A 23,713-nucleotide genomic window follows, 5' to 3' on the forward strand; every position below is an offset into this window, starting at 1 on the left:
AAATGCTGGCTGAATGAGGAAGAGAGGAAAGAAGGGAGGAGGGAAGAGAGGGGAGAGGGAGGGAGGGAGGGGGAGGGGGAGGGGAGGGGGGAGGGGGAGGGGAGGGGAGGGGGGAAGGGAGGAAGAGAGGGGGTGGGAGGGGGGAAGGGAGGGAGGGAGGGGGGAAGGGAGTAGGGGGGAGGGAGGAGGGAGGGAGGGGGGAGGGGAGGGAGGGGAGGAGGGGAGGGGAGGGAGGGAGGAGGAGGGGGAGAGGGAGGGAGGAGGAGGGGGAGAGGGAGGGAGGAGGAGGGGGAGAGGGAGGGAGGAGGAGGGGGAGAGGGAGGGAGGGAGGAAGGGAAGGAGGGAGGGAGGGAGGAAGGGAAGGAGGGAGGGAGGGGGGAGGGAAGGAGGGAGGGGGGAGGGAGGGAAGGAGGGAACGGAGGGAGGAGGGAGGAGGGAGGGGGAGGGAGGGGGAGGGAGGGGGAAGGAAGGAAGGAGGGAATGGGGTAAGGAAGGAAGGGAGGAAGGAAGGGTGGGAAGGAAGGAAGGGGGGGAAGGAAGGAAGGAGGGAGGGGGAGGAGGGAGGGAGGGAGGGAGGGAGGGAGGAAGGAAGGAAGGAAGGAAGGGCTCTGTCTGGTCTGAATAGATCAGATGGGGGCAATCCCATTACGACAGTATCAAAGAGACAAAGTACCACATCCCACGCCCACGTCTCCAGAAGCGAGGTGTGAAAACAGGCAACACACGTGAAAACTCAGAGGAACGTCTCTCCCATGAAGCACATGGTACAACATGTAACATGGGAAGACCCACGAGCACTCTGGCCTCTGGCACCGCGACGTGGGCAGTACACTGATCGCTCTTCTGAAAGGAGCGGCGACCGTACAGTGGACCAGTGCTCAGCCATAAAAAGTGACGGAACTTTGACATCGGCTACAACATGGAAGGATCTTGGAAACACTGTGCCTGGGGCAATAAGCCAGACACGAAAGGACACGTATTATACGATTCTACATATATGCGGCACCTAGAGTCAAATTCTTAGAGACAGGAAGTGGAACATAGCTTACAAGGCGCTACGGGCCGGGAGAGACGGAAGGGTGAGGTGCTGTCTCACTGGTTCAGAGTTATCTGGAGGGATGATGAAAAAGCTGCAGGTAGAGATGGTCGGCCACACAACATTAGGAATGCATTTAATGCCACTGAACTGTACGTTTATGAATGGTTAAAATGATACTGTTATGTATATTTTCCACAATAAAAACAAAAACAGAGGGACTTCCCTGGCGGTCCGGTGGTTAAGACTCTGCACTGCCAATGCAAGGGGCCCGGGTTCGATCCCTGGTTGGGGAACTGGGATCTCACACGCCGCGGGGCGCAGCCATAAAATTTTAAAAGAAGAAAAGAATACGTGACTGGACATGAAAGTTTTCATAACTACTAGGGAGGCTCTTTAACCTGCTCTACAAATAACGACCCAAGGGTTAAGGTTTCCCTAACTCTCCACAACCAAGGTGGGTGAGAAGGCCCAGGTTCGAGAAGCCACAGCTACACCCCAGGAGCTGTGACACGATCTCACTTCTTTAAAACGCTGCATGGTTAGCGCCTGGCAGAAAGGTCAGCGCCCCGGGCAGTAAACAGAGTGGACACTGGGAAGAAGCAAAGGAAGGACCAGGATGCAGAGCAGGGGGTGACAGTGAACGTCAAGAAGGCAAAGATCACGAAGGAAAAAGCAGACGCGGAACGAACACAGGAACAGGCGTCAGCAGGAAGAGGAAAAATGGCGTCAACGCATAAGAAACTATTTCATGGAAGCTTAAGGGAATGAACGGTTAAGAAACGCGTTTGCCCGTGGAAAATTTAGTTTTACATTCCTATTCAAAATAATGCAGATTACCAAAATAAAATCAAAGCTGTTCTTCGGGTGACCAAGTGGCTTTGTTTCACTCATTAATAAACGAGCTGGGGCTTCCCTGGTGGCGCAGTGGTTGAGAGTCTGCCTGCCGATGCAGGGGACACGGGTTCGTGCCCCGGTCCGGGAGGATCCCACGTGCCGCGGAGCGGCTGGGCCCGTGAGCCACGGCCGCTGAGCCTGCGAGTCCGGAGCCTGTGCTCCGCAACGGGAGAGGCCACGGCAGTGAGAGGCCCGCGTACCACAAAAATAATAAAAAATAAACGAGCTGGCTGGTTCCCAGGCAATGCTCTGGACCAGCCCCTGTCCCCTGGGCGTTCTCCCCGGTCCCAGCTGCACCGAAGGCTCCATCTCCCAGACATGCCCTAGGAGTACATGCTGCCCTTTGAGCCAAGGATGCCTTCCTCTGGACTCCAAAAACCTCTGCATCCGCGGTGCGCTGGCTCAGATGTCACCTCCCTGACCTCCGGAGGGCAGGGGCACCCCACACAGCTGTCCTCACCCCACAGGAGGGTGCTCAGGGGTCCTCCCTTCCCAGAAGAAGGGGCAGGGCTTTGCACCCCATCAGGCATTCCGTAAGACGGCTGACAACTGGCTGGTCCTCTGCACTCCCCGACCCACCCCATTGCCACCACTTGATTATAGTAACCGGCACAAAGCACGAGTCACTCCGTCATCCCTGAACGAATACATACATTTCAGAATAACAACGATTTAGTCTGTAAGTATATCAACTGGTAAGAGACAGCTTAAATCAGCGGGGACAAGGGAGAGCAGTGAACTGGGACACAGAGCATGGCATCTGAGCAAAGAGAGGCAGATAGGAGGCTGTGCGATTCAGTGATCTCTTCTGCTATGAAATGAGGACAAAAGATAACATCAAATGGGCCTAGTGACTGCTGAAGGGCCAGGCGTTGTGCTAAGTGCTTTCCGTGGACAACTGCATTTAATCCTCATATGAGGGGAAAGATATTCTTTGACAGAGCACAAAACTTAGGCTTAAAACTCGGAGCTTTTGCTCAAGGGCACATGGACTTAACAAGAGTCCCAGCTGGGATGGCAGAGCCCAAGAAATGTTGGACCAGCTCCACCTTTGGGATCTGTACCGGGTCTTCCCTGCTGGGTTCCTCCTGGCCCCGACCCACTTTTTCCGTCACTCCTCCCCCCACAAGCCCCCCACACCCCATAATGACTTGGATTGGGGGTAGCCCCTGAGTCTCTGAGGGATGCCCCCAGGGGCATCCTTTGCCCTATGGGATGGGCCAATCAAGACTCAAACAGCCCCATCTTCTCACTGGTTTCTCTTAACATTGCTAAGAACGGGAAGGAGGGGCCCCTTCCAGTGAGGCTGAGGATAAGACTACAGATCAACCAGAATGACATGCAGCACTGATTTAAAAGCGAAATTCAGAATACCCCTGAACAGCCCTACTCATATAAGCAAAGCAAAAGTAAGGGGAGGAAATTCTTTAAAAATTCAAATGCCTTTAAAAGATGCTGTGTTTTGAGCATGGGTGGGTTTTCTTCCAAGGAGAGGAACGCTACAAAATGAACTTCCTTAAAAAAACTTGCAAATGTTCAGAATTCCTAAGTAAAACCAGCCCTACCTCCATGACATTTTGTTCAAACTAAACAAGGTCTCAGTTGATAGTTTTGCGTGAAAATACATTTTGGCACTTTCTTTACAAAGAAACATAAAACTGCTAAAAGTTATGGCAACACCACCCAAAACATTAGTTAATCATATTAAATCATATGTAAAAGAATTCCTTGGGGAAAAAAATAAAAAACTCTTTATTTTAAAATAAGTTTGGACTTATAGAAAGTTGCAGAAATAGTAGAGAGTTCCCACGAAGACTTCACCTAGCTTCCTGTTGTGTTAACATCCTAAATAAACACAGCAATGGTCAAAACAAAGAAATCAACACGGGCACAACACACCTAACTGAACTACAGACTTTAAGCAAACTCACAGGTCCTTCTTCTGTCTCCGATTTCCATCCAGGACCCCACAACCCGTTGACCTGTGACAGTCGCCCTTTTTGTGTGTGTGTGTGTGTGTGTGTGTGTGTGTGTGTGTGTGTGTGTGGTATGCGGGCCTCTCACTGTTGTGGCCTCTCCCGTGGGGGAGCACAGGCTCCGGACGCGCAGGGTCAGCGGCCATGGCTCACCGGCCCAGCCGCTCCGCGACACGTGGGATCTTCTCGGACCGGGTCACAAACCCGCGTCCCCTGCATCGGCAGGCAGACTCTCAACCACTGCGCCACCAGGGAAGCTCAGTCGCCCTTTCTTTCCTTGCCATTCAAAGCCAGACTCTTTGGACGAGCGCGAGAAGTTATTTCGTAGAATGCCGCCCCCCACCCCACCCCCTTTTGGGTTTGTCCACTTCTCTCGATTAGATGCAGGTTATGCATTCCAGGCAGGGATACCACAGAAGTGACGCTGTGTCCTCAGGGCATCACACGATGTCACTATGCCTTATTCCTGGTGAGGTTATCCATCCTCTCCTTGGTAACTGGTAAATATCTTAGGGGACATACTCTGAGCCCATACTAGTATTACGTCATGATTCTTAGACATTAGGGATATAAAAATTAACATATGGCTAACAATGTATACTTTAAATGGTTAGCACCATTTGTATCCTTTTCAAAAGGAAAACTCCCAAGAGGAAATTTTTAAAAATGCAATTTTTAAAAAGAACTCTCGAGTTCAACCATTGATGAAGAGTTAAGCAAGAATAAATACAATGCTTAAAATGTCGAGGGATTATCTGTGTGTGAGCAGGAATCCAGGCAGCTGAGAACAGCAAGAAAGTCAACCCCAAAAACACATCCTAAGAGGAAGCCTCGGTCCATGAGGCATCTTGCCAGTAATCTATCCGAAGGACGTTTGGAATCATCACTTAATTTTGTGTAATTATTATCCTGAGTATAAACAAAAGTTCTCTTAGAGTATCCATTTCAAAATGACACTGTAAATACAAGTAAGTTGAGGCTAAGTTTATTGCCAATAAACACTTTCATTAAAAAGAAGAATGGGGCTTCCCTGGTGGCGCAGCAGTTGAGAGTCCGCCTGCCGATGCAGGGGACACGGGTTCGTGCCCCGGTCCGGGAAGATCCCACGTGCCGCGGAGCGGCTGGGCCCGTGAGCCATGGCCGCTGAGCCTGCGCGTCCGGAGCCTGTGCTCCCCCACGGGAGAGGCCACAACAGTGAGAGGCCCGCGTACCACAAAAAAAAAAAAAAAAAAGAATGATTTCTGTACCCCATACATTGTTTTAAAAAAAAAAGTCTATTCGTTTTAAAAAATGAGTTATGATGCACTATTGTAGAAAACATCTGCATGGCCTGAAATGACAAGCAAACTAACACTCTAGACCCATCACCGAGCCCTAAGAGCGTGATTAATTCACCTGCAAGCCTCGGTCTGCAATCCCGACGGGGGCCAACCCAACGGAAAGACCCCTTCAGGCGGGCATGGTGGGTGGTGTACAAACGAGAAGCATGGCCAAGTTTAGCATACTTAAAGAAATGCACTAAAGACACAGTTATGTCGTTTTAAAATACATGTGAAACTCTGGTGAAAAAATAGTGTACTTTTAGAGCACCAACAACTTGCTTAAATAATTAAGAAGGAGTGGATGTACAGCCCTACAGACGCACGGAGATCATCCAATACACACTTTACATTCTAAGACTTCAAGCAAACACATCTCATGAACCTGCATTATAAACAGTAGCCGGTTTCCTTGGATTTGGAGCCAGACAAGGTTCTTCCCCAGCCCCACAGCTCGCCAGAAGTGTGACCCTGAGCAAGAACACTCACTTCCCTCCTGGGGATGGGATGACAGGTAAAACCACCTCTCAATTAAAGGCAACCATCTGTATAATGGACACGCTCCAGCAAAGATTTCTGGTAGCTGGTGAGTTAATCAAGTCAGCATGTTTGGCTCAGACTTAAGCTCACAGCTACTGGGTGGGGTGAATGGTGTCCCCGGAAAAACTTATGTTGAAGTTGTAACTCCCAGTACTCGTGAATGTGACCTTATACAGAAATCAGGTCTTTAGCAGACAGAATCAAATTCAGATGAGGTCATACTGGACTAGGGTGGGCCTTAAATGCAATGACTGGCGTCTTCAGAAGCGAAAGGAGAGATCTGGAGACATAGACACCTGAAGGAGGCTGTGTGAAGATGACGGCAGAGACTGGAGTGATGCGGCCACAAGCCAAGGAACGCCCGGGGCCACCAGAAGCCAGGAGAGAGGCGTGGAGTAGATTCTCCCTCAGAGCTTCCAAAAGGAACCGACCTTTCCAATACTTTCATTTTGAACTTCTGACCTCCTGATCTGTGAGAAAATCCATTTCTGCTGTTTCAAGACCCCCTGGTTTGTAGTAATTTGTTTACAGTAGCCAGAGGAAAGTCATACAGGATAATGATGGTATTTGGTAAATACATTTTTAAAAATACTTCTATATTAGAGATACATCCGAAAATACTCAATAACAAGATGCCTGAGATTTGCTTTAAATTATTCTAATAGAAAGAAAAAAAAACAGTGAGGGGACAGGTGACACCAGCTCATGAAATCCTGACAGTGGGTGTAGCAGGGTGAGGGGGAATATACCAAAATATTCTATATACTTTTGTATGTTTGACAACTTCCATGTTAACAAGCTAAGAGTGTATATGTCAGACGTTAGCCGACTAGCTTCTAAACTATATATGCAACGCTGTCCCAATCTTTAACCAATGCAATCAACTTTAACATCCAATTTTACTCACTACCCTCTTTGAAACAGAAACAGCAGAAAACCACGGGAACCCCAATGATTAAAGCAGCCATCACACAGTGATGAATGGCCAGTAATCTTCCAACTGAGTTTCTTGAAATAAAGCTGAAATTCACAAACCTCATCTCCCTATGTGCTTGATCAGATAAACAGTATCCCAAGCATCACGGACTTAGGCGCACTGGATAAAAATAAGGAATTCTTTTTTCTAGGCACTAAGGCCGTAGCGCACAAACAGAACTAAGAAATGGAATCAACACGTTGAACGCCTGGCCCTTTCCTAAGGCTACCCCTGTGGGGATTAGGTTCCCCTGGGGAGCATCAACAGAGAAGTGTTCAGCTTATAGGCCTAATGACTGCAACGCGGGCAGGTCCAACAGCATGACCGTCATGTGAGAGATCGCACTTCCAGTGGGCACGGAAACACTGCTTCAACACGCACTTGCTGTGCCCAAGCAATAATTAAGGCTGTGAGTGTACTGGCCGGGGGCCTTCACGACACATCTCATTTGTGCCGTAGAAGCCACAGGCATCTGCTGCCCGGTCTCCAACCCTAACAACCCTTGGGAAATGGTGAGCAGCACTCTGGTAACGATGCTGAAGCTTCCCTATACCTTCAATTAGCAAACGCGGGCCTGATTCTCATAACTCCTCCTCGGGGAACACTGAGCTCACGCTTCACCCTAACTGCTCTGGAAAGAAATGAACCCGGAGGGGCAGCCCTGAGTCAGCATCCTTCAGGAGAAACCTTGGCGAAACCTACATGAAAAATGCGATGAGAAACACAGTCAGGGGGACCTCCCTGGTGGCGCAGTGGTTAAGAATCCGCCTGCCAATGCAGGGGACATGGGTTCGAGCCCTGGTCCGGGAAGATCCCGCAGGCCGCGGAGCAACTAAGCCCGTGTGCCACAACTACTGAAGCCCATGAGCCACAACTACTGAACCCATGTGCCGCAACTACTGAAGCCCGTGTGCCGCAACTACTGAAGCCTGTGAGCCGCAACTACCGAGCCTATGCACCACAACTACTGAAGCCCGTGCGCCTACAGCCTGTGCTCCACAACAAGAGAAGCCACCGCAATGAGAAGCCCGCGCACGGCAACCAAGAGTGGCCCTCCGCTCGCCGCAGCTAGAGGAAACCCACGCACAGCAACAAAGACCCAACGCAGCCAAAAATAAATAAAAATTAAAAAGGCAACACAGTCAGGCCTTAGCTGGGCTGGGCCAGGCAGCAGACCTCCACCAGCTCACAAGGGTCCCTGCTTTGCTCAACAGGCAGGAGGCTTCCTTTGACTTGACCCTCACATTTCCAGCTTCCTTTCAGAATTTGGGGACATGCACAGTGGGCCAGTGTACAGGGACGTGACCCTCTCCAAGGAGACAATCCTTAGATAGAGAGCCCTTCCTGCAGCACCGAGCAAGTGGAAAGTACCCTAGGACAGGGCTTCTCAGCCTCGGCACTAGTGACGTTTGGGGATGGATGACACCGTTCTTGAGACCGTCCTGTACACTGCAGGGTGATGCGCAGCATCCCTGGTCTCCACCCAAGAGATGAGAGGAGGACCTCCCTACCTGGGACAACCAAAAACATCTTCAGACGTTGCCAAGAGTCGCCCGGGGGGTAAAATCCCCCCTCAGTGAGAACTAGAGCCTTTGAAGGCTCCTCACTGGAGCCTAATCCTTGGAACGTTCTGGAGCAAAGTGTGAACTCTGACTCCTTTTGATGCATCCTGGTGGACGAGAAATGGTAGAGCCAATCATAACACAGAGAGCACGAGAAAAGAACCTGCAGATGTGCAAGCACAAGAGTTTAACCAACTCACTCAGATGGCCTTTGGGAAGATGAAAAAAAACTGTTTCTGTGTAATGTCACGCCTCACACGAAAGGGGTCTTTACCATTTTCACTCAGCAGGGCTGTCATTTCTAGGGACTCAAGATGGATGTGCAATAATTTCTCCAAGAGCAACAAGAACTGTAGCACTACTAATAATGACAGGGGTTAAATCAATATGATTTTAACTAATAGCAGAGCTGGTACCAGGGAATTCCCTGGCGATCCACGGGTTAGGACTCCGTGCTTCGACTGCAGGGGGATGGCTTCAATCCCTGGTCAGGGAATTGAGATCCTGCATGCCAGACGGCACAGCCAGAAAACAAAAACAAAAAAAACGCTGGTACCAGTGTGGCTCCCTTTACTTTCATGAACCCACTTAAAAGATTCCCTCTGTCATCTCCATCTTCCCGTTCCCTTCCTTGACCTTCTGTCACTCCCAGTTGCAGAACAGTGCTCACGTCCAGCATGTGAAATGGCTGTGGGCTCCCTCCTCTGCTGTCTTCTGGAGGGGGGAGCGGGGGGCAGGGACTAAAAGGCTGACCTGTTGAGAAGAGGTCAGAGTGTAAACCAGCTAGCAGTCCCATGCACTCACTTCTCTTCCTGGCCGCACGGGGATCCTAACCCGCCGGATCCGGAACCCCCAAATGCAGAGGCATCCCAAGCTGTGTAAAGGAAAATGACAACCAGCTCTTAGCGACTCATGGCCCCGTCCTTTCCTCCCTCAGCCTTGCAAGAATAAACAGGGCGTGCTTTCGAGTCCCTTCTCGGCTCACATACGGGATCTGAAAAGTCATTCTAATTATTCTGGTTCCGATTTCCAGTTCTGTCGGTAAGCATCGACGCAAGATACGTCAAGGCCCAGTCCCTAGAAGACGTAAAATCAGAATCCTAGAAGCTGTGCCTTCGCTACTCCACAGGCAGGTGTCCTAAAGCCCCTTTCACACCAAATCTAAGACTGGAGCTTGCGACGAATGCCTGGGCGGGCTTCCCAATGCATCGACCGTGGAGATACAGTCCGCAAAGTTCAGCTCTGTTACAGCTTCTTGCATCACGTTGCTGCGGAGATGGATTCTGTTATAACAAGACGCCTCAATTCTCTGCTGAAAAGGAATTTATCTGACACCGCCCTCCCCCTCTCTGTGGTTTTATTTTCCATGCTTGGCACACAGAGCAATTCATACATTCACAAATACTTAGGGGAAAATAAATAAATAAATAAACTGCCTGGAACTGTAACGAAATGCCTGCTAGTCTTTGCTTTAAGGAATTTTACATTAAATAGAATCCAAAATCCCCCTGGGGTTTCAAGTTTGCCAGAGAGCTTATTTTTGTGAATGATTTCAACTTAACTTCTAGGATAACTGTCTTATTAAATTGCTGACAGATCTGTCCCGCTTAAATCTATGGTTTCTGCAAACAGGATAAAAATGACTTCCACAGAATAGAAGCATCATGGCTTCCTTTCTTTCTCTTATTATGTTATCTGTTTGGCAAGCTGTCCGAGCTTCCTTAGGATGACAGAGATCGCAACACTTTGCAGTATCCTTAAAAGAAACGGCCAATTCAGTTCCACGATGCCAGGAACGGCCTCGCTGCCAAGGCTGCCCCTGCATCCTGCCGCGGCGACCCGTTTGTGCTCGAGCACAGGACGTCGCTTGTCTGACTGCAGCATCTCGTTCCACTCTGCACCGCCGACAGAGCCCTTTTCGGCCCTGCATCGCCCAGGGCTCCTTTCCGCTTCCTCCAGCTCGGCGTGATGCAGGGCTCAGCCTCGACCCTCAAACGTGTACGCGTCACTCACGACGCCCCGTCCTTCTTGGGACCAGGGCCAGCTCCCACGACAGCAGTTTGCTTTGGGGGGGGAGGGCTGGGGGTGCTGGGAGGTGGGGGGACTGCCTCCAGCTGGGGTGCGTGCCGGGGCCGTTTACTATACCCAGGAAACATTTTTTTTTTTTTTTTTTGGCGGTACGTGGGCCTCTCACTGCTGCGGCCTCTCCCGTTGCGGAGCACAGGCTCCGGACGCGCAGGCTCAGCGGCCATGGCTCACGGGCCCAGCCGCTCCGCGGCATGTGGGATCTTCCCAGACCGGGGCACGGACCCGTGTGCCCTGCATCGGCAGGCAGACTCCCAACCACTGCGCCACCAGGGAAGCCCCCCAGGAAACATTGTTAAGAATTCCCTCACGGCCCTTAACGAGAGGTGGATGCTCCTCTGCGGTTACCCAGCGGATACAGGCTCGATATTGCCAAGACTGGTTGGCAAAAAAGGACCTTCCCAAATGCTTTCTGAGTATCTTGGAGGGGTAAGTCACCAAACCCGAAGTGACGAGGACACATCCAGGCCCTGTGGCCGTCTCCTGTCACGCTGGTGACCAGGGAGGGGCAGGGTTCCCGTAATTCAACTTGAGAGAACGCAGCGCACAGCAGGGAGGACTTTGTGGCTTCTGCCACTTAAAAGGACACTTGCACACTGACCCCTGACAAACGCCAGCTTCCTAGCCATACACTTAGCGGGCCAGCACACGGGAGGCGCACGCCCCACTCACCCCTCCCGCCTTGGTCTCACCGGGCTGCACACCTGCCCAGCTTAGTCCCCGTGAGCAAGCTCCACCTCGCCGTTTACAAGATGGGGCCGCAGCCGTCCGCACCACGTGGAAGGACCTGGCCAGCCTCGTGAATCTGCAGCAGGGCTTCACCCCCAAGGCACTGGTAACATCTGGGACCAAATCATTCTGTGTGGGGGGCCGTCCTGTGCCCCACAGGGTGCAGAGCAGCATCCCTGGCCTCCACCCACTAGACGCCAGGAACTCCCCTGCCCGCAGCTGTGACAACCCCAAAGTGCCTCCCGACACTGCCAGATATCTGGGGAGGGGGAGGGGCAGCAAACGCAAAGTCACCTCCTTAGAGAACCACTGTTCTCAAGGGGTCAGGTATCCACCCCCCCCCCCGCCCCAGATAAAGGTCCAGGTCAGTCTGGCTCTTCTAAAGACGGATCTTGTCTCCTGCCACCACTGTGGGCCTCAGTGAACTCAGCCTTCAAATAAGGCTCCCGATCTACCCGTTCTGTCCACGAAGGGTAACCCCTGGCCACATGTGGCTCTTTAATCTTAAATGAATTAAAATGAAAAAATCTAAAATCCAGTTTCTCAGAACACTGGCCACATTTCAAATGCTCAAGACCCACACGGGGCCAGTGGCCGCTCCACCGGATGGCACAGGTGTGGAACGACCCCCTCTTCATCGGAAGTTCTATTGGGGGCGGCTGCCCTAGGCCATCCGACGGCGTTCGTTACAGTTCTAACACGGCGCATGCTTCTCGAAGACCTCAGGAAGAGAATCACCGGGAGGCAAATTACCACCAGGCACGATGGACGATCTAGGCTTGGAAAAACAAGAATGACATTTTAAAAAATGTGGTGGTGCTTAAAGATTTAAAGAATGGGAATTTCTACAAAATGACTACTGGACCCTTGGACAAGCTGGTAATTTTAAGAACTGTATTTTTGAAAACAGGAAGTCGAGAGAGAAGGCATTTATTCCAACTTTACATGCAATAAGTGAAGAATGTACGCACCTGGAAACTATTTAGATTGGCCTAAAAATATAGTCTGGGTTAAAGGAAAGTGGTTGAACCTACCTCATCCAAACAAGCTATGTGGACCCACTTAGACGAACTGCGGCATCTCATCATGTTACCCAACCTTTCCTGAGGAGCCTGCTCCCAGTTTTGTGCTGCTGGAGTCGTCCAGGTCCATCTACAAACCTGTTTCAATACTGCACCGCCTTCAGCAGGCCTGGTATCTGCCCAAATGTGCAGCACACGGCGTCCGAGTGATTCCCGGGTACAGCGCGCTCATCGTGGGCCGCGGTTTACCCAGCACACGGTGTCCGAGTGACTCCTGGGTACGGCGCGCTCACCATGGGCCCCGGTTTACCCAGCACACGGCGTCCGAGTGACTCCTGGATGCGACGCGCTCATCATGGGCCCCGGTTTACCCCAACCCAGGGAAGGACACAACACCTTCTAAACTTCAAAGAGCCCTGTTGTGCTATACTTTGGGGGATGGGGCAGGTGCTAAAAGACAAACACACATTTACAAGGATACTTACCTTAAAAATCCTTAACTTGGAAAACTGTACATTTTCATCTTACAAACCTCCCTTTATTATCGGGTTGGCCAAAAGGTTTGCTCAGGGTTTTCCGTAACCTCTTATGGAACATCTAACATCTTTCTGGCCAATCCAATATTTTGAGAGCGAATGGTTCACTGGGTCATTTTGATCTTACTTTTGCACACAACCATACAAAACCCTGCACTGGAATGTTCACAGTAGCATGGTTCCCGTGGTCAAACTGTGGAAACAACCCATGTCCATCAACTGATGGATGGATGGACAAAACAGCGTCTAGCCCCACAATGAAATCGTATTATTTGGCTGTAAAAAGGAATGAAGCACTGACGCATGCTGCAGCACGCACGAAATCTTGAACACATTATGCAAAGTGAAAGAAACAAGTCACAAAAGGCCATGTATCATATGATTCCATTTATACGAAAAGTCCAGAACAGGCAAATCCACGGTGACAGAAAGCAGATCTGCAGTTGCCAGGGGCTGGGGAGAGCGAGGAAGAAATGGGGAGTGACTGCTAAGGGGTATGGGGTTTCTTTTGGGGGTACTGAAAATACTCTAAAATTAGATTGTGGTGACGGCTGTACAGCTCTGTGAATACCCTAAACACGATCAAATCATACACTTTAAGGGGGTGAATTTGATGGACATGAATTATACCTCAATAAAGCTGCTGGAAAACGTGGCTTTGGCTGAAGTGCCTGCAAGCCATCCAGCCTGGGCGATGAATCACAAATGCACTAACACCACTCATTCCTCCTCTGAGACAGTGGAGGCAGTCAGCAAGGAGAGGATGTTTCCACTCTAGGGAAGTGTGTGTGTGTGTGTGTGTGTGTGTGTGTGTGGCAGGGGCACTCACTTTTGATAATCACTTCTGCAGTATCAACAGAAGGGAACATTTTCACAATCGTTTCTGCGCTTTCTCCAAGGAACAATCTTTCTTGCTGGGGGACAGTGGACACACAGGGCAGGAAGTCTGTCCCAGCCATGACTCTGGGATTCCAAAAGCGATTCCAAAATGCAGTAATTCAGCTGCCATTCCCAAAATCCCTGCACGGCCCGGTACACCCCACTCCGTTCGTCCTGCAGGCGCTGCAGTCCTGTCGATGGAGTCCTGTGACACCGGGAGGGGCGCCCGCTCGCCGAGCCTCGCGTGCACCCTATCTGGATGACACAGAGCCTGTGGTGCGGACACTCCTCAACCTCCAGAGACTAAATGGACGCGAGAACTTGCTTTAGCCGCTGGGACCCCGAAGCCTCCCGGGGGTGCAGAGCAGCTCTGCCCATGCCCGGGCTACTACACGAAGGAGGCATCTCACTCTTCTCTCAAAGGGAGCCCACGGCTGCAGCATCACAGCATCAGGAGCAAACCAGAGAAGACACATCGCAAGAAACAGATCCCTGACAGGATGATGTATTTTGTGGCAAATCAGGTCACGCCAGCCCTTGCTAACCACAGTCCAGAATTTCTTTATTCACAGTTCAAGAACTCACCACAGCTGCAGACTTTACAGGTTTTGAGAGCCATAAATCCACCTGCTCCCTACTTATCTGAATTTCATACAAGATTAATATTCTACCTACATCCGCTGACAAAGACAAACAGCTACAGAACGCAAAGTGACAATATTCTATGTCAGTAAACACTGTGACAAGGCTCAGTTGAAAACACATTGGCAGCTTACAGTTGGTGTTTTAGAGGAACATGTTTTGTAAACCAAACACTATGTGGTCACACAGAAAAATGTCTTCAAAGTGGATGGAGGTCTTCCCTGGTGGCGCAGTGGTTAAGAATCCACCTGCCAAGGCAGGGGACACGGGTTCAAACCCTGATCCCACATGCATCCCACAGGCGGAGCAACTAAGCCCCTGCGCCACAGCTACGGAGCCTGCGCTCTAGAGCCCCTGAGCCACAGCTACTGAGCCTGCACTCTAGAGCCCATGAGCCACAACTACTGAGCCCAAGAGCCACAACTAGTGAAGCCTGCATGCGTGGAGCCCGTGCTCCGCAACAAGAGAAGCCACCACAATGAGAAACCCGTGCACTGCAACAAAGAGTTGCCCCTGCTCTCCACAACTAGAGAAAGCCTGTGTGCAGCAACGAAGACCCAATGCAGCCAAAAATAAATAAATTAAATAAATACATTAAAAAAAAAACTTAGGGCTTCCCTGGTGGCACAGTGGTTGAGAGTCCACCTGCCGATGCAGGGGATGCGGGTTCGTGCCCCGGTCTGGGAAGATCCCACATGCCGTGGAGCGGCTGGGCCCGTGAGCCATGGCCGCTAAGCCTGCACGTCCGGAGCCTGCGCTCCGCAACGGGAGAGGCTGCAACAGTGAGAGGCCCGCGTACCACAAAAAAAAAAAAAAAAAAAAAGAGAGCACGGTGGGACGTGGGCTGGCACAGGGTGCCATTCTGAACACTTCTGCTACCCATCAAAATACTTCTTCTATTGCTCTCTCCTTTGGAAGGGAAGGAGGCAGGTGGGATGAACATATAAGCTCTCCTAAGAAGGCAGTTCCTACATCAATCAGCAGAGAAATGTGTTAAGGGCACTTGAGGAAGAGTACAAGGAAGATTCTGGAGTGTTCCGTGTGAGTACCTCATCATTTCCCCACACACCGCCTGGAACACTTTCTATGTCTAAACAGTGGTCACAAGTCAGACGTAAAGGGACCCGACTTTAAAATAGTTCTTTGTAAACCATTGAACTATCCATCGATGGGGGAAGGGATAAACAAACTATGGTGCACACACACACAATGGAACATTATTCAGACACAAAACGGGAAACGGTTCTGACACATGCTACACCATCGCTGAACTGTGAGGACATTTCACTGGGTGAAATTAACCAGGTACGAAAGGCCAAATCTTATATGATTCCACTTATGTGAGGTCCTTAGAACAGTCAAGTTCAGAGACATAAAGAAGAACAGTGGGTGCCACGGGCTGGGAGAGGGGAATAGAGAGTTGTTTAATGAGTGTAGGGTGTCAGTTTGGGAAGATGAAAAAAGCTCTGCACGTGGGTGGTTGCACAACAGTGTGAACATACTTAGCGACACCGAACTGTGCGTTTAAAAATGGTTAAGATGGGAAATAAAACTGTCACCTATGGGGAAAAATGGTTAGGATGGGAAATTATATGTTACGCATATTATCACTATAAAAAATAATCCCTTGTCAATGGGACTTAAATAGCTATTAGGTAAAGGCATGAACTTTCAGTTACAGTCTTGTGGAGGACTATTTTCATGTCGGGGGTTCCCTTAAAAATTTGCTAATTGTGCACAGAGGAATCTTATAAAAGTAGGAACTTGGGGACTTCCCTGGTGGTCCAGAGGTTAAGACTCCAAGCTTCCACTGCAGGGAGCGCAGGTTGGATCCCTGGTCGGGGAACTAAGATCTCGCATGCCTCGTGGTACAGCCAATCAATCAATCAATCAATAAGTAGGAACTTGGAGGATCCCACAATTTTTTTTTTCTGATGGCCGTGCAGCGTGCCTTGTGGGATCTTTGTTCCCCAACCGGGGATCGAACCTGGGCCCTGGGCAGTGAAAGCGCCGTGTCCTAAGCACTGGACCACCAAGAAATTCCCCGCAATTATCCTGAGTAATAAGATCTAGAATTATTACTGACCATAAAAAAAAAATGATGCAAACTTTCTAACAGACTATAAATTAAATGAAGTTGAAGTGAATTGATGCCTATGAATTTACACATACCATCACATTGTCAAAAATGTATTTCCTCCTGCAAAGGAAAACAGAATTTAGGAACAGAAATCCAAGCATATTCTTTTCTAAAAGTATAGTCATACTGCGTATTCGTGACATCATACGAGGATCAAAAGCTCCTGACCATGGTGCTTCAGAGTAAATGCCGACAGCCACTAAACTACTGTGAAAGAAGACAGAGGGCGATATTCAATACGTGCCAAGTTTTGGGCCAACTCCCAAAGCAGCCAAGCTCATACTACTGACATCTGGGGCCAGATAATCCTTTGGTGTGTGACGGGGTGTGGGAGACTGTCCTGTCCATTGTGGGATGTTTGGCACCATCCCTTGACACCAGTATCACACACACCCCCAAACAAATCAATCAAATGTGACCATCAAATATGTCTCTTGACTTTGCCAAGTGTCCCCTGGGGGTAAAAAACTGCCCCCACTTGAGAGCCACTGTCCTAAACCAAGAAAGAGATCTCTGGGAACCACCCATGTTTACAACGAAAACCAAAAGGAAACACTAAGAAAAACAACATACTTTGATTTGGTACAAGAGCCAGAAGTAGCAACAGATGTCAGAAACGTCCCATCATTTTCGGGCCAGTTTACAACCAGAACCAACAGCCAATTTCAAGAGCTTATTCTTGAATTTAATTAATCAGAACGTAATGTCTATTTGCATCAGATTCCATCGTGCAGAAGCTCACCAGACTTTCAATCCCTCAGCTGGGACATGGCTGCTCGCGACAGCCCTCGCCCAGCCTGTGTGGGTTCGAGAGGAAAGGAGTAGCTTCTCCGGGGAAAGCAGTTTTCCTGATAGCCTGGAGGGAGGGAGTGTCTGTGGGGCTCTACCTGTGTGTTCCGGGCATTCAAGAAGACAAACGTTGTTTGAAAGAAAAGTACACTGACTAAATCTGAACCGAGGATCGGAAGGGAGGAAGGAAGGGCTGAATCACGCCATCAAACAGCACCTCATCGAGCACTTTTCATCAGCTGGAGGCCACAGAAAATGCAACCGTTCTACCACACGGAATGCACGTCTTTAAATCAACGGGCTATGGTTCCGAGGCCACCCGGGACGCTTTGTGGCTTTCGATAAGACAAATGAGCAACACCCCACTCTAGCCCATGGCACCCCAGGCCTGCTGAACAAACCCCACCCCTCCCCGGGCTGCCACCTGCACCAACTTAGTATGAAAACCCCTGCAACCGGTTTGGTGTTTAACACAACGGTCCACCCAGATGAGAACCACAAAAGACACTGTTTTGTCCTTGTTACTGTGTCCAGTTCTAATTAATTCTAACAGGAAACTCTCCGGGCTCCAGGGAATCACTTCTAAAAGGAGTCAGGGCTCCTTTTAATGACAGCTACTGGGCTCATTCGAGCCCTTCTTGGATTTTATGAATAGAAAGGAATTGGTGAGAACTGGCCACCCATTCCAGTTACTAGGAACCCCCTACCAAAAAAAAGAAAAAAAAAAAGAACAGCAGAGAAAAATGAGAAAGCAGAAGGCAGGTGCTTAGAATGAGCGACACGCATGTGCGCGCACGGGCACACACGCACACACAGAACGCACACACAGAACGCAGCCACAAAGCAAACACTGTGTACACCGGGGTTCTCCATCACTTCCAGACTGTGAATACGGCAGGGGAAGTGGGGAAAGGGCAGGAGGAAGAACAGGAATGTGCACTGACTCCACGTGCTCAAGACAATGTTGCACACGTTGTACCGAAACACTACAAAGCAGGGATTAACCTCCTCGTTGTACAGAAAGGAAGACCGAGGCTCAGAGGATCGAAGCAGCTTCCCAGAAGGGCCAGAGGCGCGGGTGACGGAAGCAGTAGGGCTCTCCTCCTCTCCTCCCTCTGTCCTTGCACTACAACGACAGTGACAAAGGGCAGAACAGAGGACACGACTCAGCCTCTCGCTGCCTGGATGACTGATCCAGGTGGCAGCAAGCAGCCCCTCCGAAGGCAGCTCCCGCAGACGCGCACAGGCAGCGGCTCTGGGAGCGCAGCCAGGTGGCTCTCGGCAGCACGAACATGGGTGCGCGCCCCGTGGACGGTGGCTTTGCCTTCCATCACCCCAAGAGCTGACAACGCCTGCAGGGCTTCCCCAGGTTCCCAGGTGCCTGACCCTCCACCCCGACCGCACACAGAAGGTCTCCAAAGGGGGATGCAGCTCAGCAGGACAGTGGGCTTAGCTCCCTCCGAGGTGGGTCTCTTTCAGTCCACGAAAGGAATTCATCCCCAGCGGCGGCTGAGATCCCAGCCCTGACGCTGGCGCTCTTCTCTTTGGTGGGGGACGCGGGGTGGCTTGCTCTCCGCATTAGCCGGGCCAGGACCCTCTCCTGAGCAGCGCCCTGAAGGTGGCGAAGCCCAATGCCATCGCTGCATCTTCTGAACTCAGCAGCTCCAGCACTGCCCACATGACCTGGGGAGACCCAGGGCTGCTCTGTGCCATAGCATCCTTCTCTGGACAATAGAGGCAACAACGGCACCGACCTCGCCGGACAGCATGAGGAATAAATGGGACCTGAAAACAGCATCTGGCTCACACCGAAACCTGTGCCTGCGTGTTCACAGCAGCTCTGTCTGTCGTAGCCTCAGACTAGGGAGATCCCAAACGCCCTTCAACGAATGGGTGGATCAATACACACTGGTGTGTCCAGACGGTGCAATACTAGGCAGGCGCTGGTAGTAATACACAACATCTGGGATGCATCTGAAGTGCTGGAGGCTGAGTCACTAAAGGCAGTCTCAAAAGGCCACACGTTGCATGAGTCCATTTCTGGAACGTTCTTGAAAGGATGAAATTACAGAGACGGAGAAGCCAGTTGCCGCCAGGAGCTGGAGAGGGTGACCATACAGACGGGGCATACGGAGCTTTCCCCGTGCTGATGGAAGAGTTCTGCATCAGATTACAATGGGGGTTGCTCGAATCTACACGTGATCATATTTCATACACTGTCCACATGCACGCACACACGCGTGCACGCACATAAGAACTGCTAAAATCCAGATAAGGTCTGCATTTGTGCCAACAGTGCCGATGTCAAATTTCCTACTCTCGGTAAGCAGTACCTTCACGTAAGATGTTGTCAGCCGGGGAAGGCGGAGGAAGGTGCTCTAGACTTCACTGTACTATTTCTGCAGCCTCTTTTTGAGTCTAACATTACTTCAAAATAGAAGCCTTCAACAATAACAGTGTGTGATTGATGAACAGATAAACAAAATGCGGTGTATTCATACAATGGAATGTTACTCGGCAAAGGAATGCTACAAAGAAACTTGAAAACATTATGCTACGTAAAAGAGAAACCAGTCACAAACCAGTCACACATGTTACGTGATTTACTTCATTTACATGAAACGTCCAGAATGAGCAGATCCCCAGACACTGACCGTAGACCGGTGGTGATCAGGGGCTGGGGGAGGTGGGAATGGGGAGTGACTCCTAACATGTATGAGATTCTTTGGGGAGGGGTGAGGTGTTTTAAAATCAACTGTGACGGTTACACAACTCTGTGAATACACTGAAAACCACTGAATTGGTATGTGCACTCCAGATGGGTGAACTGTCAGCTGTGTGAATTATGGCTCAATAAAGTTGTTAACCAAACTATGGCAATGTCTGGCACACAGTAAGGTGTTATAGAAGTATTTTGCCACGATACACTCATCCTTCTTCACCCGTGGGGGCTGGTTCTAAAGGTCACCTTTGGTGCACAAACATGGCAGCTCTAATGCTAAGAGAATCCGAATCAGTCTCCTTTAGGCACTGTGCAGACAGGGTCAAGTTCAGAGTCCTTGCCTCTTTCTTATACCTTTTCTGCCCCTCCCCCCAGTCCCCTGCATTCCACCAGGCTGGCTTATCCACTTTTCCCTAAAAAAAGAAAAAGCTTTCTTATTCCTGAGTCCTCACCCTTGCCCACAGAGTCCCTGTCTAGAACGCATTTCCTCAGTATGTATTGAAATCCCACGCAGCACCGAACCCAATCCAAGTGTCCCTTTGAAGAGAAAGGTCCAGCCTTCCTCAGCTGCTCTAGCACAGGCTAATAGACCCTTCCTAGGAATTCCCAGAGCAGGAGATGTCTGCACCACCCATGGCACACCCCATGCCCACCACAGCTTTCCAGCACCTGTAATCCCTTACCCCAAAACACAAGACACATCTCACACATCCTGGTATACTCCACAGTGCTCCAGAAGCAACAGATTCAAAGGATGGTCATCCCAGAAATAGGAGACTTTCATAAAAGGTGGTCTGAAAAGGATGCTCTTGACGTGGGTGAGAATCGGGCCTCGCTGTAAACTGGGTGAAATACAGCAGCCAAGATGGCAACCCCAGAACCCAGGCGGCCCTGTTCTCGGTGAGTCTGGGCTCTCTCTACCCCTCACAACAGTCCACGTGCGGCTCAGACAGCAGGAAAACGCCTCCCCAGGGGCCTACAGCACAGGCCACGTTGCCTCACAATGGTGCCAAACGAGGTTTTTATGGAAAATTCTGGTTGGTCCACAAGCAGTAGATGCCTGTCTGGATGCCTGTCATTTTCCAAACACACTCTGAGAGGCACACGCAAGACAAAGGGAGCCTGTAAAAGGCGAAAGAGTCAAAAAACTCTGTTTATTGTAAATCAGCCATCTTTGGAAAAATACGTACCTGAAATGCACATGGGAAAACACAGCAGCGACGATGCTTCCCTCGAAAGCACACGCGCTTTAACAACCATCTCCCTTTCTCTCTCCCAAAATTTCTGACTTCCAGGAGCTAAATAAAATACAGGAGCTTGCTGTGAAGTGCCGACGCAGACAGAAAGCATTTTTTGGTTACCAAATCTCCTATTACAAGAAATCCTGGGAAATCCCTGTTTCCGGTACGTACAGCCGTACAGTAACAGTTAATTTTTAAGCCCAGAAAACGTGGAGCGGTTGACAGGATATTCATTACGGAATAAGAAAGAATCCATGTTACAATTCCACTTACTCAGAGCCAAACGTAGGCAAATCCCTTCTTCCTTCGAGGGTTTATTTTTTTAGGCCTGTTTTCTGTCTTCAGTTACCTGTCAATGAAAAAAATAGCCAAAGTCAGGCAAAACATATCAACGAAGACATCTCGAATACGTTCTCGGCCGTTCCCGAAGCAGGCCGACTTCTGAAATAGGAGGTCTTAAGAAGCTGAAATAATAACAGCGTCAGATGGTAGACAACCACCGTAGGTGAACTGCAGGCTTACGTCTCCACGTAAAGCACACGATGTGACTGTCCACACACACAAATCTGTGCTGAAGTCTCACTACCTGAGAGCCGACTGTGATCACATCAGCAGGGAGTTCCAGTAACTGAAACATCTACCCCCTCTCTCATTTTTCTCTAGCATCCCCAAACACGCTAAGTGACAACACAGGTATTTCTAGATTCAACGCCAACTCAGCACAGGCTTACTGAGAACGACACGCCCAGTCCTGTGGAAAGCGGAAACGCAGCTCAGGGCTGCCCCGGTTTCCGGGACACCTGAGGTCTGCCGTCATGTGACACTTACCCGGCCGGACAGTGAAAAGGGAGGATAGGGGGAATCTCAGTGAGGGGAGATCAGTGACAGTAAACTCGTCAGAAAACTCACAACGAGACCGTTTAACAGCAGAGAAGTGATGACGCTGAAACTGGTAGTGGCAGACAAGTGACCAGCAGACAAGGAGCTGAGTTTACACCGGGGGCTGGGATGGAGCTCTATGAGGAGGGAGCCCTTGAATGGGAGTGAGAGTGGCCAGCAAGTGCAAATGTCCTGTGGTGAGATCGACCTTGGCGACTGGGAGCCAGGGAGGAGGGCCAGTGCACTGGGCAGCAGAAGTGAGTGACAGCAGGTCCTGGGTCACGGAGGACTCCGCAGCCCTTGGAAAGGAGTCTGATCCTTTCTTCTTGACCTCTCTTCACCCAGTGCCAGACTGAATGAGAAAAGAAAATGTGACCATCTTTCTACTTAAAAACCCTTCAGGGGCTCCCATCGTTCTTAGAACAAAACCCAGAGAAGCTCTTGCTCAGCAGAGGAACACAGTGGCTCACACAGCGCAGGTGGGGAGGATGAGAGACGAGATGGAGAGGGACGCACGGCGTCTGACGTGTCTGGAGGTGTGACCCGGAGGACGCACCGGTAGGGCGGAGGTGTGCTGGGGAGGGGACGGAAGAAGCAAGGACGACTTCTAGGTTCAGAGCTTGAGCAAAACCTGGAAGGTGGGGCCATTGCCCAGGAGGCACGAAGGCTGAGCGGAAGAGAAATCAAGAGTCTTTTAAGGTGTGAACTTTGAAACTGCCCATTGGCTCTCCAAGCAGGCTGTTAACTAGGTGGTTAAACACACAGGTCTCAGCAAGTGGGAGAGGTCACAGTCACAGAGTTAAGTCCGGCAGTAACCACGACCTCTGAAGCCACGGGCCTGGATGGGAGCACGGATGGGAGAAGTCCTAGATGCAGGATTTCTCATCCTCGGCATTGCTGGCACTTAGATCAGACCGTTGCGTCTGCGGTGGGGCCATCCTCTACGCTGCAGGATACTGGACAGGAGCCCAGGCTCTTCCCACTAGACACCGATAGGAATGCCCCATCCTCCCAAGAGGTGACAACCAAAACTGACCCACACTGCCCATGTCCCCTGGAGGGCATACTCGCCCCTGTGAGAACCACTGGTCTCAAGACGATCATGCTGAGTGAAGTAAGCCAGACCGAGGAAGACACGTATCATACGCTATCACTTACATGTGGCATCTAAAAAACTGATACAGGGAATTCCCTGGCAGTCCAGTGGTTAGGACTCAGAGCTTTCACTGCCGAGGGCCTGGGTTCAATCCCTGGTCAGAGAACTAAGATCCCACAAGCCGTGCAGCACAGCAAAAATAAGTAAATAAAAACAAATAAATAAAAAATAAATGATATAAATGAACTTATTTACAAAACAGAGACAGACTCGCAGACATAGAAAATAAACTTACAGTTACCCAAGGGAGAAGGGGGGAGGGATAAATTAGGAGTTTGGGATTAACAGATACACACTACCATATATGAAATAAAGAACAAGGACCTACTGTAGAGCACAGGGAACTATATTCAATATCTTGTAATAACCTATAATGGAAAAGAATCTGAAAAAGAATAGATTATATAATCGACTACATATATAATACATATAATTGACTATATATGTTATATATATAGTCGACCATATATGTAATATATATAGTCGATTATATATGTGATATAATCGACTATATATTATATAATCGACTATATATATATATATATATATATATAACATAGTCGATTATATATATATTATATATACTG

General features: G+C 50.0%; 1 protein-coding gene across 12 annotated transcripts in view; it reads right to left on the bottom strand.

Annotated features, from left to right (window-relative positions):
- The window catches only part of TBL1X (transducin beta like 1 X-linked), a 240,491-nt gene that overhangs the window by 133,651 nt on the left and 83,127 nt on the right, over positions 1–23,713 (bottom strand). For 9 of the 12 annotated variants that reach the window (XM_089904828.1, XM_089904821.1, XM_089904824.1 and 6 more), the window contains one exon: positions 21,365–21,440. The gene's annotated coding sequence lies outside the window, so the exon portion shown is untranslated. Of the gene's footprint in view, positions 1–21,040; positions 21,149–21,364; positions 21,441–21,677; positions 22,696–23,713 lie in introns of those variants that run through there. The other 3 variants (XM_089904823.1, XM_089904827.1, XM_089904825.1) reach the window with 2 other exon arrangements.

This window comes from Delphinapterus leucas, chromosome X (genome assembly GCF_059928025.1).
Source record: "Delphinapterus leucas isolate spDelLeu-1000000601 "Yukka" chromosome X, BTC_Dleu_Yukka2, whole genome shotgun sequence".
Lineage (NCBI taxonomy): Eukaryota > Metazoa > Chordata > Mammalia > Artiodactyla > Monodontidae > Delphinapterus > Delphinapterus leucas.